The 14,380-nt window shown below is 35.9% G+C and overlaps 1 pseudogene; it reads right to left on the bottom strand.

The window, feature by feature from the left end:
- Positions 1 to 12,265: 12,265 nt before the first annotated feature.
- LOC113735800 (ribonuclease S-2-like) lies at positions 12,266 to 14,000 on the bottom strand (annotated as a pseudogene).
- Between the last annotated feature and the right edge of the window lie 380 nt (positions 14,001 to 14,380).

Consider the following 14,380-nt stretch of genomic DNA (forward strand, 5'->3'; position numbering starts at 1 on the left):
TACAATAATACATAACTATAATATTTACCCCTTTATACATAACTAGAATTAGATAATAAGTATAAGTATAGTACTAAATATTAAACATAATTAGTAATTAGAATTTAGATATTGGTTCATCATTCATGTTTGGATTATTAAATATTTGAATGTGTAATGTTTAACTTGCAAGTATTAGTATACATTAAATTTATATTACATACACAATATGTGAATTTATATTCTTTAATCACTATTATTGTTTAAACGAAGACAACTAAGCAGTTTAAGCGAATGTATATGAATTGCATATCAACATATTAGTGTATTAGCATTCACAGTTGAAAGCAATCAAATTATTTGCAAATTAAACATTTAAATTATATACAAAATAAAAATAAATGTAAGTGTAATGCAATACATCATTAGTAAATTATAAGTGACTAAATGTATACAACTACACAAGTAAGTCCCATTTAATTATGTGAAAATTACTATCCAATTTGGTTATAACCTATTTCATAACCGTTTTCGAATTTAATTCAGTAACCGAATAAATTCGGTTGTTTCCAATTCGAAATTGAAAGTAGTTTAGAGTTTTACAAGTGAAATAACCGAAAAAATCAAATTCAAATAACCAAATTACCGAATTTGTATCGAATGCACACCCCTAGTGTAAAATGGGTAGTAAAAAAGTTACTATTACTGTAGAATAAAAAGCAGCAGAAAAAGAGTGGATGAGTATCAATTGGGAAAAAAAAAAAAGAAAACAAAGGTAGCAGTAAACTCCTCTCGATCCATTTTAAGTAAACTTTTTGACTAGAGGATATGGATGTCACGGTTGCTAAGGGATTTGAACTTTTAACTGTTTCAAGTCTAATTATCAAATATCAAGTCGATTGAACAAGTACAATCCTCTATTATCCAAAAAAATCCAAAAAATAAAATATTAAGTCTGGCTTTTGGCCCAATTATCAAATACCAAGTTGCTTTAATATGTATTGTTTTCTATTATCAAAAAAATCCCAAAAAATCGAATGCCAAGTCTGGATGTTTAAAATAGGTGGTAGAAAAGTTAAGATTTATAAAAAAAAAAGTAGCAGTAAAAAAATGGATAAGTAGTAGTAGGAAAAAACAGGGTAGCAGTAAAGTCCTCTTAATTCTACTTGTATTTCTTTGATAATTATTTCATTCTCAATTCCTTTTGTCGCTTCTATCTATATCAAATATTGTAAACACAAAGGATATAGCCAATTGTAGTAAGAATTCTTTTTATTTTAAAACATAATATTGACATATTATCAACTAACAACTCACAACATCATAACAAATGCACAAATAATAGTTGCAATCATACCAATACTAATACACTGGATCTCTAAGGTGGATGACTGACTACCTAGTCCTCGTGTTGTAACCCTCCATTCAAAAGAAGAAAAAACTGCACAAATAGTGGCATAAAAACTCTCGTAATTGTTCTTTCATAATCGTGACACATAAATCAAGATCTCTTACTCTTGGCTCCTCAAATTTTGTAAATTAGCATCAGATTATGGCCTAATTCGCAGCTTATGTAGCAATTAACTTAAGATACATATGAAGTCTATTCATTTGTAAAGTGTTTAATTTTGACAAATCCATAATGAAGTTGTACTAGATTTTGAAATGTTCTAAAATGTGTTTCTTACATTCGCACATCATGGTGAAGCAAGTTGGATTTGGACTTTTAACTGCTTCAGGCCCAATTATCAAATACCAAGTTGCTTTAATATGTATAGTAATATGCATAGTCTTCTATTACCCAAAAAGTAAAATATTGATTCTGGATTTAGGCCCAATTATCAAATACCACATTACTCTAATATGTATCGTCTTCTACTATAAAAAAAAAAAAAACATACGCCAAAAGATCAAATACTGTAAAACTAATAAACTATTATAGTATAAATGAAAATATTAGAGAAAGAAGTAGAGCAATGGAAAATGATATTCTTATATTCTAACAAAATATAAAAGTCATTCCAAAGGGTGTCAATGTACCTTCATCTATAGGTACTACAAGATTAAAGAAACATCAATCCTATTAAACATCCACTATTACAAAAATATGAAAAAATTTATGAAAGGGTTTCTCCACTACATGAATAGATTTATAGATTGTAATTTCTATATATAATGTAGCCATAATTTTTTTTTTTATAAAAATTTCGGCAGAGCTTCCCCGTAAAAAAGGATGAAACTTTGCCATCAATCCACAATTTGACAATAAATTTACAACCTAGTGAAAATTTAAGCATTTAAAACTGAAACTAAGATTAAATCTTCTGTTTTCCATATCAGTATGTCTTCCAGTAAATCTGAAGGATGATCTTTGAAGATCAGCGGTCAATCTTCCCCCCTTGATGTCCTTTTAACAGCCATTTTCACCTCCATTGGCCTTTTCTGCTTCTTATTCCCATTCATGCCAGACACCGTGTACGAAACGTAGGAAATCCTAATCGATCTAATCTAATAGCCCCCCTGACCAATTGCGGCAATTCTGAGAATGTATTAAACACATGACCTGCGCTGGAGTCAGCACCAAAATTCGCTAGACGATCTGCCGGTGCGTTTGCTTCCCTGTAACAGTGTGTGATCGATTTGAAATACTGCTTGAACATCATCAACTCATCCAGATCTCTCTGTAGACGCCAAGGACAAGCACTAGTACCTTGAACAATCTGAATCAGGTTGAGAGAGTCCGCCTCTAAGTATAACTCCAAGCACCCTTGAATCACACAATGTCTAACGCCCCATAGCAACGCTTGAAGTTTCGCCTGCAAGCTGGTTATCACCCCGAAGGGCTCTGCATAGGCGAATACAAAATTTCCTCGACTATCCCGCACAATCCCACCCCCCATTCCTTCCTGGGTTCTCTCGAGAACATCCATCTGAATTCAACTTATAGCCTCCACGCGGAGTTACCCAGTAAACTGGCCTAATAACCATCTGCCTTTGATGACTACCCAACTTGAGAAGCAATCCTTCCCATGTAGGGGCAGAACACTGCACCCCCGGAAACCGTGACTGAAGGAAATCATGCAGAAACTGAACAATCCGAGTCACCGTAGCCTCGATCCTCAACTTCCGATCTTCAAACACCCCTTCATTCCTAGCCTTCGACAAAACCCAGCATACCACTGAAGGAAGTATATTCTGCAAAAACTTTACACGGTCATTAGTCCCCCTCCTTACCTAGCAAGACCACACCATGTGACGCACCATATGCACCCCACTAAACTCACCAGCAGTACTCTCGAAGTGACGCCAGACCAATCGTGCCCCTTTTCCTGAGCAAAACACATGATTCAAGTCCTCCTCTTGGGGATTTTGACAACACAAGCATCTAGATAGGCCACAAACCCCAAACCTCTTTAGGCGATCCATCAGAGGGAGCCTCCCCCTGTAGTAATCGCAGCATAAAGAAAGAAAGCTTGACTGGAAGACCCTGCTGCCATATACGGCCAAAAAGCCAAGAGCTATCATTGGATTGACGGATCAATGAGTAAGCCGATGCAGTGGAAAAAACACCCTAGTTCGTCAATGCCCATACCATTATATCATTGCCCCTATCGGTAGGAGGGTCAATCTCCAAAACCTGCCTAACCAATTCTCTATCCAAGAATTGATGGAGCATGTTCACATTCCAGGCCTACCGATCTACAAAATCAACCACCGAATGATCATGGAAAACCTCCACCTTGTCGTAAAGCGCACCTGACCCCATCCAATTGTCATGTCAAAAATCCAAAGCGCCCTCCCGAACTACCCAACTAATATTCTCCGTCCCAAAATGCTGCATTGTGACGATCCTCTGCCAAGCTTGGGATCCCCGAAGCCCAATATCAGCAAGACAAGGGTGCTGGCCTGCGCAATACTTCTGGGACATAAACTTTGCCCATAATAATTGTTGTTGCCGAAATTTCCACCAGAGTTTAATGGAAAATGAGTCGTAGACCTACTTCAACCCCCGCAGGCCTACACCCCCTTCATCCTTCGGCCGACATAGATCTGCCCAACATATCCAATGGAACTTGTCCCCGGAATTCGAAGATCTCCACAAGAACTTGGCGAACAATTTCTCTATGACCATCAACATCTTTTTTGGAGGAGACGCGGCTGCCATCAAGTGAATTGGCATAGAGGCTAACACGCTCTAAATCAACACCATCTTGCCCCCTGGCGATAAAATCTGATTCTTCCAACTCAAAATCCGATTCGCCACCGCATTGTATGTATCCGTATAGTAAACCTTCTTGCTCCTTCCGGTATACAAGGGACAACCAAGGTACCGTATCAGAAAGGCTCGTTTATTATACCCCAGTATTTGGTTAACAACCGCTGCCCTTTGAAATGGTGCCTGTGGATGAGTAAGGAAACAACTCTTCTGATGGTTGATTCGCTGACCTGATGCCTCACTATAATCATTCAGAACCCGTTTAATCAGACGTAGGGATGATTTGCCTCCACTGGAAAAGATAATCACGTCATCAGCCAATGCCAAATACGTAATTATAGGACAATAAGGAGGTACTTTAAACGGAGTAAATCCCCTTTATGTGGGTAGCGTGTTGAGGGCTCTAGACAACACCTCAGCTCCAATAACGAATAAGACTAGTGAAATGGGATCCCCTTACCGTAAACCCCGTGAAGATCTAAAAAAGCCGTGCGAACCGCCATTAACAAGTACCGAGAACCACACATTCGATATTAAACGCTAGATCATGTCTATCCAGGTCTCACTGAATCCGAAATACCGTAGCACCTGTAGGAGAAAGGGACATGAGACTTTATCATAAGCCTTTATCATATCTAATTTGATGACCACGTTGCCACCCCGATTTGATTTCCCGATATCGGCTACTAACTCCTAAGGTAACAAGAAATTATCTGTAATCTGCCTCTCTTGGACAAATCCGCTTTGCTATGGAGATATAATCCGGGGTAATGTCATCGCCAACCTTGCCGATAACAGTTTGGAGATGATTTTGTTAGTAAAGTTGCACAAACTGATTGGCCGAAAATGGTTAAAATCTTGGGGGTTCTCCACTTTGGGCAGCAACATAATTGAGGTAGCCGTGATACTCCTAGGTAGTTCAGCACCGCAGAAAAAATTGACAACCGCCCGATATATATCCGATGCCACCACCTCCCAAGTAAAGATAAAGAATTTCCCTGTAAACCCGTCTGGGCCTGCTGCGCTCTCTCCATCCATAGCAAAGACTATGTCTTTAATTTCTGTAAAAGATGGAATGTCTGTTAATCGTGAGTTTTCCTGGTCCGTTATCAGTTTAGGTATGATCTCCAGACCGGTAAGGGAGGGAAAATCCCCCTCTGTTGTGAAAAACTCCTTAAAGAAACCCACCGCTGCCTCCCCAATTTGGCATTCCCCCTCGATCCATTTTCCAGCGGTACCTCTAACTCGATGAATTACTGCCCTACGCCTCCTTTCTGTAACCAAGGAGTGAAAATATTTGGTGTTCCTATCTCCGTCCGAAAGCCACTTAACCCGCGCCTTTTGTCTCCAAAAACCCTCTTGAACTATAAGCGCTCGGCGCAACCGAGCCCGAGCATGATGTAACTCGCTCCGTCGCTGCTCAGTAGGATCCAAGTCGTATGCTGTCTCAGCCTCGGTTACCACATGCTCTGCACTACATGCCCCTTAAAAAATATCTCCGAATGTCGTCCTAGACCATTTCTTGAGGGCATTTTTAACATTTCTCAACTTCGAGGCCAATACTTGCAAAGGAGAGCCATTGACTGGATGAGTCCAACAATCCTTGATAACCCCCAGCAAACTAGGATGAGTGGTCCAGATGTTTTAAAAACGAAACGGCCTGGGTTTGTTGTCTAGTCTCGTATCCACCGATAGCAACAAAGGAGCATGATCCGACGGGTCATGGCCTAAATGTTGCACCATGAATTGGTACGGAAGTTTCAATGCACGCCCGCACAGTAGTAAGCGATCCAGACGCTTCCAGATCTGCACCGTTCCAAAACGATTATTACACCAGGTATACCTTGACCCAGAGAATCCCGCATCACTGACACCGGCTAGCGCCATAAAATTAAGAAAGTCTGATCCCTCCGACGGTCTAAATGGCAATCCACCCCTCTGATATTCCAAAAAAGTAACTTAATCACCAGAAATGACAGAAAAAGAATTTGTTGAAGAACTAACCATGGAGCGTAGTGTTCTATCTGATGGGAGACCAGCCCGGAGACCACGCGACCTTGCAGCCATTCGCTTCTTACGAACCACCTCTTCCTATTCCAGGATACCAGAAACCGACCCCATGTCTATATGCCCGGTCTCTAGTGATGACTCCTCCTGTCGGACAAGATCCTTGCCTCTAGGGGATAGGGTACCGACCCTTCGTTGAGTATCCTGTATGACATAATGTAGTCATAAATCATGAATTAATTCTCTTGGAAATATAAAGGGACATCCACACTTTTAGTTGTTTCATAACACTCCCTCTTGGATGTCCATTACACAGAGAATATGCCTCATTAAAACTTTACTAGGAAAAAATTCATCAGGACAAAAATCCTAGTGAAGGAAAAAGAGTACATTATTCCTGTGTATTAATTTCTTCCCCTGATACAAACATCATTTGAGATCTCTTAATCGTTACATTCCAATACTCTTCACCAATTTCTCAAATGATGCAGTTGACAATGCCTTAGTAAATAAATCCGCTAAATTATTATCTGATCGGATTTGTTGCACATCAATTTCACCATTCTTTTGCAAATCATGAGTAAAAAAGAATTTTGGTGAAATATACTTTGTTCTATCTCCTTTAATATATCCTCCTTTCAATTGGGTTATACGAGCTGCATTATCTTCATATAATATAGTTGGAGAATTTTCTTTTTCGGAGGATAACCCACAACTCTTCCGAATAAAGTGGATCATTGATTTTAACCAAACACATTCTCGACTGGTTTCATGCATTGCTATTATTTCAGCATGATTCGATAAATTGGCAGTTAATGATTGTTTTGTAGATTGCCAAGAAATAGCTGTACCTCCATATGTAAATAGGTAACCAGTTTGAGATCTTGCTTTATGCGGGTCAGATAAATACCCAGCATCAGCATAGCCAACCAATTCAGATTTGAATTTATTTGAATAAAATAAACCAAGATCAATTGTTCCTTGGAGATAGCGAAAAATATGTTTAATACCATTCCAATGTCGTCTTGTGGGCGAGGAACTAAATCTTGCTAATAAATTTACTACAAATAATATATCAGGTCTTGTACAATTAGCAAGATACATTAGTGCACCAATTGCATGAGATATGGTATTTCAGGATTAAGTATCTCTTCATTTTCCTCGCGTGGTCTAAAAAGATCCTTATTAGGATCTAATGATCTGACGACCATTGGGGTATTTAATGTATGTGTTTTATCCATATAAAATCGCTTTAATACCTTCTCAGTATAAGCAGTTTTGTGGACAAAAATTATACCTTTCAAATGCTCAATTTGTAAACCAAGACAAAATTTTGTCTTTCCAAAATCTTTGATCTCAAATTCTTTCTTCAAATATTCAACACTATTTTGAATCTCTTCAGGAGTTCCAATCAAATTTAGATCATCAACATATATAGCAATTATCACAAAATTTGATCCATTTTTCTTGATAAAAATACATGGACATATTGGATCATTGGTATAATCTTCTTTAGTTAGACATTCATTGAGGCGGTTATACCACATACGTCCAGATTGTTTGAACCCATACAAAAATCTTTGTAATTTAATAGAATAAATATCTTTAGGATTTGATTTGCATGCTTCAGGCATGTTGAATCTTTCGGGGATTCTCATATAAATATTATTTTCAAGATTTCCATATAAATATGCAGTAATGACGTCCATTAGACGCATATCTAGTTTTTCATATAATGCAAAACTCACAAGATATCTAAATGTATAGCATCCACTACAGATGAATACGTTTCATCACAATTAAATCCAAGCTTTTGTGAAAATCCTTGGGTTACAAGTCTTGCTTTATACCTTACAATTTCATTTTTCTCATTTCTTTTTCTCACAAATATCCATTTATATCCTACTGGCTTTACACCTTCAGGTGTTTGGACTACAGGTCCAAAAACTTTTCTTTTAACCAATGAGTCCAATTAGGCCGACAAGTTATCATACTTATTCTCCCCTACAAGTAATTTTTGGTTATGAGCCAAATATTTTTCATTTACAAATATTTGGTTGTGCGGTGTATGTCCCAATTGCACTGCCCCAACGTCGTAAATTGGGCTCCCAAAGAAGATTGGGGATATATGTCGGTTATGAATCACCTTCAATTATTAAGTATATAGAACCATTAATAGGTGATTTATTTACTGCGAGATTTGTAGATTGTCATTTTGATGAATCACATTTTTCGATTAGGAGGAGATAAAAATCAACCGAAAAAAGAAATCACTTGGAAAATATCATTGAATCTCATTGATTCTCGTTGCAAAAAATTGCAAATCAATTACCGGATGCATTTAATGACTCCAGAAGAGTTACTAAATCACATATTCCTGCTGAAAATGCTCCGATTAAAATCGATGTCCCTGAAGGACAAATTACAAGTGCTAATGAGTCTAAAGTTGTGTCAATGTGAAATGGTTTGAAGAATTTTTATAGAGATTTTAGAACATATTTGCTATGCATTTAATTTTAGTTCACATTTTGTTTCATTTGAAAATTTTAAATATAACTATTTAAAACATAAAGGACCATGTTGCTCAAAAGTTAAAAAATTATGGACCAAAATTATAAAATTAAAACTTTTGACTAATCCCAATTTGTTTTTCACCATTAAATATTGTAATATTTAGTTGTTCTAAATATGCCTAAAATTAAAAACTTTGGGCATTGCATTTGTATTGGTTGAAATATTAGGGTCTAGTTTTGCACATCAACTAAACATTGGGATAAAAAATGTAGTTCTCTCTTATATTTAGGCCAAGTAGATGAATAGAATATCATAAAGAGTTGAGCCTTGATTTTTTTCTCCTTTTTTTTTCTTCTCAAAAGAAGCCAATAGTAAACACGGGTTTTATGCTAAATTGTAATAGTTTTAATCTTAAATGTAAAGGCTGAAAAGCAAATTGGTATTTGAGTAATTTCTTTTAGATCAATTATCTTTTTTTTTATAAAAAAATCTCTTATCTATGTTTGTTGATAAATGAATCGGTATTTTAGTGAATATTTTTATTGATATTTGGATAGATTATCTTTAACATGAAAACTACTTTATATGCAATACCACTTTTTGTTTTTTATGGCAAACCGAAGCAACAAAATATAAACAATGGTTACTACTCCCTTCCAAGCTGATTGAGGATTACAAAACCAAGGGATTCTATCTAAATTTAGCATGCCTAACCAACTTTGTAAATTGAGAAGATTGTACGTTTTACTTGTCTGGATAGAGCTAGTTAGATTTGCCAAAGCATCTGCCACAGAATTTGTTAATCTTAATGTGCGAGTTGACGGGTATTTTACATACGTACAAGTTAAAAAAAAATCGAATTACACCCGTTCACTGCAAGTATACAGGTCAACTAGTAGTTTAGGGTATATATCGGGTCGATCCCAAAGGGAAGAGTGAACAATTACCGGTATTACTAAAGTTTCTCTATTATTTAGACTATCAATGAATTATAACAAATTTAACCTACTGAAATTATACAAAATAACAAATAAAAGCTCCTTAAGTTGTGGTATCCCTAACTACTCATACAAGTGCTATATTTGGATAATTGAATACTACATCTAGGCTAGTTATGGTGTAATTTCCTTAAACATGTGAAACCTACTTTCGTAGTGAATCAACTATACCCATAACTAATCCATACCTATTTTCATGGTTATGAAATTAGGTACAAGTTCATTTCTTCAATGAAATTACATGAAATGAATCACTAAAAACCACATAAGTGCACCTCTACTTTCGTGAGTGTACTCCCTATGTTTAGCACTTCTTGAACTAGTGTTAAATCTCAATTTTCATTGCAGAAACAACACCTTAGATAATCACAATTAATGGTACCAGATTAATCATGATTTAAAGAGCCAAAGTGCTAAATAACTTGCTCAAATCATAGCAATCAAATAACCAAATAATAAACACTAACAATTATAGAAAGTTCAACCAAACCCAAGGCATAAACTTTAGAGACACATATTGAACACAAAATTCAGAACTTGTATATTAACTAAACTTGGAATCAAGTACAAAAGATAAAGAGTTTGGAATGAATGTAACCCTTGTCACATGAGTTCATCTCCTTGCCTTCTTCATCCTCCATTTTCTTCTTCATCTAGCTAATAAACAAGAATGGATAACACTCTATTCTATACTAACCTACTGCTACTACTCAGAAAATGCAAGAGCTACATCTCTGCACTCCAAACTTCTCCCGTATGTCTCTCATCTCTTTCTCTATCATCTCTCTCTTACTTCTTGCAATGAATTTAGCTATTTAATGATGAAAGGTGGTCAAGAAATGAAGCTTTACACTTTCTCCTTATAGCTGGTAATGTTTCTCACATGTCTAGCATCGCATGTGAGTTGGTGGAGGTGAAATTGAGTTTTACGCGTACATAGCAGCCTTTTCTGACCACAATCCGGCCATGAATCCGGCCACAAATCCGGCCAAATTCCGGCCGGATTGCTACAGTAAATCTGGGCTGCTACAGTGATCCGAGCTGCTACAGTACCTCGGATCCGTATGGATCCGAGCTCAGTTCCACTAACCTAGAAACATCCGAGGGTTCGGATGAATAGTGGATCCGAGTGTGGATCACTTGCTCTGTTTTTGGCCCAAATTGAACCGATCTTTCCTTGATGTTAGAGGCTGAACCAGCTCATGTCTAAAACATGAAAGTTATAGTCTTTTGAGTTATCTTTCCAATGCATCAAGAATCACCTCATTTGGATCTGTGTAGGCTGAGATATGACTGAAATACCCTTGCCTGCTCCATGCCTTGTTTCAGTTTCGACCAATAGCAATTGACTCTGTACTTCGGCTTTTTGACCTGGAAAACCTTCAAACTGGATTCAGATGTCTTCACCAAAGTTGTAGATCTATCTCTTATCTTCAAATGGGTTCAAGAATCATCCCAATCCGATCATTATAGCTCAAGTTTTAGTCGAAATACGAAAATGTGTCAAAACTGTCAAAATACACAAAATCCTACTAAAAAGTGATAAAAACCTCATTTAATCACTTAAAAGCATTTTTCACCAGTTATAGCCAAAATGATTCATATTCTTCCAATAATATAACTAAAGTGACTAAAAATAATATAAAATATTATACAATTATTACGTAAATTAGTCACTTATCACGAGTAAAAGTGAAATTTCTTTCCTTGAATCATACTCTTAATTTGGTGGAGAATGGTAATGACCTTCTAGGGAACTATTGTCTTGCCCTATCATTTGCACCAAAATCTTGGAACCTATGTCCACCTCCACCTGATAGTAACCTTGAATGAGGCAAAAGCTGCATACACCATCTAAAAGCGCTAGACATTCAGCCTCCGTATTAGTTTTAAGGCTGAAGAAAATTGAAAACCCCAATAATTTATTACCAAAATTGTCGCGTATAATCCTCACTCCTTCTGAAGGTCCTGGATTACCCAAAAAAGATCCATCTACATTCAGCTTTAGAGCGTGAACTATTTCTTGTGCATATTATTTCCAGCACGATCTAAATTGGTTAACAAGGAGGAATAGTTGAGGTGCATAAGTGCTCCATTGAGTTCAATCTAAACACAGTGTAAACTGACTACATCTCATAGAACTATAAAAATCTCCCCTTTTTTTTAACAACTTTTGGGTGCAATTAGTTTGCACACATTGTTTGTCACCCTAAACCTTAAAATTTGTTTCAAGGCATGGTCATATAGATGAATGTCAGCAGAAACTTATACTTAAGCAACGAAAACAAACTAAATTTAATGATTGAATTCAGTTTGATGCTTCAGTTTGAAATGTAAAATCTGACAAATGAATGAAATCCGACAGCGAGTCAATAATACCATAATAGCTCTCTTGTAATGTTGTAACTTTTACTTGTCTTCATTATCCTTGTTTCACACACTTCATCTCAGAATTCATTTGATTTATTACATGATCTTCCATCACAATAACGATGTTCAATGCCATTTTTAAATCAGAAGTACTAAAGTGTGGTGGAAATGGTGAGATGATTTATGTAGGGAAACTTATCGTGCCACAACTCCCAGTTCGCAGAAATTGTGAAGGACAATCAATAATCGTTGTCATAGTAGCAGTGAAACAAATGCCAATTTCTACCAAGGCTGGAGTTTGACGGGGAGGAGTTTGACGGGGAGGAGTCACACACATCAAATCTGGCACATGGTTACTGATAGCTCTGTAAATTGTAGAATTTACAGAACTTACGGTAGGATTGCTGCCGGGACATATATTGCCTGTGGCGAGATAGTTCAAAATATTATGTATTTGACTAAGGCTCCGTTTGATAACACTGAATCTGAATTTTGAATTCTGAATTCTGAATTATGAATACTGAAATAATTAATTTGCTGAATTTTAAGCACTGAAAAGAGATATATGAATGTCTGAATCTTAATACTGAATCTATTTATATTGTAATATTCATAACTTAATGCTTAATAAGCTAAATTGTACAATTTTGTCCTTCTATCTTTTAATCCAAAAAGGAAATAGAACTTATGATTTAATTAACTTAAAATTGTTAGGTATGAAAATGACAATGATTGTGAAGAGCAATGCATATAATGACAATGTTTCTTTGTGTGGGAAAAGGGTATGGTTTCATCGTTTTGAGAATGAGAAAACGAGCTTGTAATACTCCAAAAGCACGTTCAATTACATTTCTCAATCTTGCATGTGCTTGGTTAAAGCGTTCTTCTTTTGATCTTGGATGAGAAGCATTTCGAAAATCAGACAACCAATATCTAATATTTCGATATGGTGTCATAAAGCCACGTGTGTGTGGATAAGCTGCATCACATAAATATTATTTATTTGCACAAAAAAAATATATCAAAATATAAATATTTGTGAATGATAATTACTGCAAAAAAACACTATTGTTAAAAAAAATTTTGAATAGAAAATATCAGGTTGTTTTGTTTAATTAGATAAGGATTTTGAATAGGGAGTATGAGGTTGTTTAATTAGATAAGGATTTTGAATGTAATTAACAAACAGGGATATATTTGTTAGATAAGATAAAGTAGTTGAAGTAAATCTCTTGATTCTTATCAAATTAAGCATTCAGCTACGATTCTTGTGCTGAAAAAAATACATACAAATTCAGCACCACTTAATAAGTTCAACAGGTGAATTTTTATTTATCAAACACCCACAACATCTGAATGTCTGAATGAATTCAGTTTCAGCACTTTTTATGTTATCAAACAGGCACTAAGCTGAATAGTCCTGCTGAAGTATGTAGCTTCGGGATACATGTTTTCCGAGCACGTCCCATGCTCTTTCCATTCATGTTCCCAAAATGATTGAAACCTTGGCTCTTGAAAATTTTGCAAAGTTGGCGATGGTTTGGCCACCGTAAGTTTCTATTGTTCCAATCCTGGAAATTCTGCTTACAAGAATGATAATTACATTAGTGAATCTGTGTAAGTGCATATTTCATGTTCAAGACATAAGAAAGCCCTGTAGAAATTACCTGTAGTTTAGTATATGAAGTCTTTGTGCAATTTTGCAAAATTTTGGTGAAGTTGCCCGACCAAAGACCATGGATTGTGAAAACGGTTGGTAGAGGGTTTCTTCGACGTCTGCTTGGATTAGCTGGATTAACAGTACAATAGCCTTTCGGCCATTGTTGCACAAAAGTAAGGTACTGAAAGCTTGAGTTGAATGTTAGGGGGCAAAGCATGAGAATCAGAAGGACAAGTTTAAACACTATGCCCATCATCCCAACAACAGTATAGCAATTGGCACATAAAATTTTTGGTTGTGGAGAGTGGAAGATTATACTTCTATTAGGGATAACTGAGCCTATTTATAGAACTGTTGATTAAATTTTACTCCCTATGTCCCACTTTGTTAGGTTTATTTTACTTTTTCATTCTTCTAAATTATAATCCACTATTCAATTGAAGAATGTAATTAACTTATAATTTCTCTAAAATACTTTATTTTTAATGTAAGTTGTTATTGAGTATAACCAAACTTATTTAATGTAAAGCTAATTAGTTATACTCCATTTAATGTAAGGGAATTTTAGAAAGATAATACGCTAGATTTATTCTTCCAACAAAATTAATTAACTTTTCTTAAATTGTGTGGAAGAAC

Source organism: Coffea arabica, chromosome 1c, assembly GCF_036785885.1.
Source record: "Coffea arabica cultivar ET-39 chromosome 1c, Coffea Arabica ET-39 HiFi, whole genome shotgun sequence".
NCBI classification, from domain to species: Eukaryota; Viridiplantae; Streptophyta; class Magnoliopsida; order Gentianales; family Rubiaceae; genus Coffea; species Coffea arabica.